The sequence below is a fragment of the Mustela erminea genome, chromosome 5, assembly GCF_009829155.1.
Source record: "Mustela erminea isolate mMusErm1 chromosome 5, mMusErm1.Pri, whole genome shotgun sequence".
In the NCBI taxonomy this organism is placed as follows: domain Eukaryota; kingdom Metazoa; phylum Chordata; class Mammalia; order Carnivora; family Mustelidae; genus Mustela; species Mustela erminea.
In genome coordinates, this window is record NC_045618.1 from 115,970,909 (window position 1) to 115,974,273 (window position 3,365).

The window sequence follows — 3,365 nt, forward strand, 5'->3', positions numbered from 1 at the left end:
GAGGGGTGTCTGACTCTACCCTCTCTGCTCGCCTCTGGGCCGGAGCTCCACCCGCAGCAGCCTCACCCTCAAAGCACAGGGATGGCCCCTCGCTCTCCCAGACTCTACCCTACCCTCGCGTTTACATCAGGCCCAGTCAGGCCCCAGCTGGGTCCTGCCTGGTGCTCACCTCAGGCTCCCTTGGAGGCCAGGGGGGGCCTGGCTGCGCTTGGAGACCTTTTGGTTGGGGAGTGGTGTAGGCCGGGCCCACAGCCCTTTCTTGTGCCCACTGCATCTCTCTCTGATGCTGTCACCCTATCCTTGTAATGAAGGCCTCCCCGCCTCACCTTGTCACCTGCTAACCCCTGTGGTTCCTAACCCTGTCTTTGCTTCTAAGACCCACAGATATCCCGCAGCCAAGGCCCTCACTTTTACTACATTGTGGGGCAGGGAAGAGAGGGGCCTAACACAGTGACTTTTGGGTTTGTGGCATACCACTCTTGCCATGGTGTCTCCTTTCCTGAGGTTGGGCCCTGATAGAGGGGCTGCCCACTCGCTCCCATCCTCAGGAGCCACCTGCGGCTTCAGGTGGCTTGGAGGGTGACGTGACCCTGCCCCTTTTCCCTCACATTCCTCCTGCTGGGTATCTAGGGCCCAGGGCCCTGACTGAGATATGGGGCCAGCAGTGATTCTGAGGGCTCTCCCAGATGACAAGTAGTAAGCTCAGGGGGTGGGACAAGGTGGCATTGCCTCCTACTGGTTGGATAAGGAGGAAGCTGCTTCTGGCTGTGGGGGCCCTGTTGGTCTGTGGGATCACAGCTGCCTCCCTCTGAGCTGCTCCTGCTTTAGCCACCTTGCAGCCTCCTCTTTCTGCAGAGGCTTTACCCACTGAAGCAATGTGACCCTGGAAGATGAAGGGCCTGGACCTGTATAAGACCAGTAGCCATTGGCTGGCCCCATTGTCATTGGGGGTGAAGCTGAAACATCTTGCTGGTGGTCTGTGAGGGGACAGCCCTCAGCCACAGACCGACTGCTCTTCTCTCTTCCTAGCCACACTCTCCAAAGCTGCCTGGGTCTGTTGATCTCTGCCAGAGAAAGGGGGTCTACCTGGGATCTGGGTGCTCATGGTCACTGTTGGTGTTAAAGGTGCTGATCTTCTGCTGCTTTGCAAACAGAGCGAGGAGCCCGGTCTGAGCGGTGCACAGATGGCTGCCAGGCACGCGCCAGCAGAGGTGCTGCCCCCACCCCCCCAAATGCGTGCATATCTGCTGGACAGCCTACCCAGGCCAGGCCGCGGTGCACTGCTCACGGTGCTCACGGCTGCCCGGCAAAGCTAAGGGGGACTCAACTAAAGTCCTGGGGGACTCTGATGGCTTTAGCCGGTCTCTGCAGAAGCCGGGTGGGAACAGGGGCAGAGACACTTAGAATCGATGCATCTGAAAAGGGATGAGTCTAAATGTAAAAACTGCAAACATGTAGAAACCTGCATAGACTTGGAACTCATTTATCTAACATTTATAGAGGATGGACTTTGAAATGAGGAGGAAGAGGTATACAGTCAAGATTACCGTGTTTTTGGTTTTTTAAATAATTCTGTTAATAATGGTTTGCTCTTGGAAAAAGATCCTTTGGAAATTTTCGAATGTGTTTTTCCCCCAGGCAAGCTATTAACCAGAAGAGAAAGTGCTTTTCCGTGCACATTCACCAATCCTTATTTCATCTCCTCCTATTTTACCTTGTACTTTCTATACCTCAGGCAAGTCTGGGCTATCTGGGTTATCTTCAACCAACTGAGCCGTCCATAAGTATTTATTTGTTAAAAGCTCACTATGTACCTAACACTGTAAATAGAAAAAAAGCAACATCTCTATATGAAAATATATCACAGTGGAAATGGCTTATTGGAAATGTACTGATCTGATTTTTTAAAAAAAACAAAACCCGTACTCCTTAGCCAATTAAATGGGTTTCTTGGAGTAACGCTTCTGGTGTGATCATTGCTGGAGAGATGTTGCCCCCTGCAGGCCAAATATGGACTTGGGCGATTCCTGGCATGTAGTCTTTTTTATTTTTATTATTTATTTTCCATTAACTTAGTGTATTATTTGTTTTAGGGGTACCGGTTTGTGATTCATCAGTCTTACACAATTCACAGCATCGTCGTAGCACATACCCTTCCCCAGTTTCCATCACTTAGCCATCCCATCCCTCCCATCCCCCAGCAACCCTCAGTTTATTTTCTGATATTAAGAGTGTTATGGTTTATGTCCCTCTCTGGTTTCATCCCAATTCACTTTTTCCTCTCTTCCCCCATGATCCACTGCCTTGTTTCTCAAATTCCACATATCAATGAGATTGTATGATAATTGTCTGTCTTTGAGTGACTACTTTCGCTTAACATAATACCCTCTAGTTCCATTCATGTTGTTGCAAATGGGAAGATTTCATTTTTGATGGCTGCATAATATTCCTGTGTGTGTGTGTGTGTGTGTGTGTGTGTGTGTGTGTGTGTTCGCGCACGCGCACGTATGTGTGTGTACCACAACTTTAATCCATTCATCTGCCGATGGACATCTCATCTAGGCTCTTTCCATAGTTAGGCTCTTGCTGCTATAAACATTATAAACATTGGGGTGCACATCCCCTTTTAGATCCTACATTTGTATCTTTGGGGTAAGTATCCAGCAGTGCGATTCCTGGGTTGTAGGGTAGCTTTGTTTTCAACTTTTTGAGGAACCTCCATGCTATTTTCCCGAGTGGCTACACCAGCTTGCATTCCCACCAACAGTGTAGGAGGGTTCCCCTTTCTCTGCATTCTCGCCGACATCTGTCGTTTCCTGACTTGTTAATTTTAGCCATTCTGACTGGTGTGAGGTGGTATCTCACTGTGGTTTTGATTTGTATTTTCCTGATGCCAAGTGATGCCAAACACTTTTTCATGTGTCAGTTGGCCATTCGGTTGTCTTCTTTGCAGAAATGTCTCTTCATGTCTTCTGCCCATTTCTTGATTGGATTATTTATTCTTTGGGTGTTGAGTCTGATAAGTTCTTTATAGATTTTGGATACTAGCCCTTTATCTGATATGTCATTTGTAAATATCTTCTCCCATTTTGTCAGTTGTCTTCTGGTTTTGTTGACTGTTTCCTTTGCTGTGCCAAAGCTTTTTATCTTGATGAAGTCCCAAGAGTTCATTTTTGCCCTTGCTTCCCTTGCCTTCGGCGATGTGTCTAGGAAGAAGTTGCTGCAGCTGAGGTCAAAGAGGTTGCTGTCTGTGTTCTCCTCAAGGATCTTGATGGATTCCTGTCTCACGTTGAGGTCTTTCATCCATTTTGAGGCTAGTTTTGTGTGTGGTGTAAGGAAATGGTCTAGTTTCATTCTTCCGCATG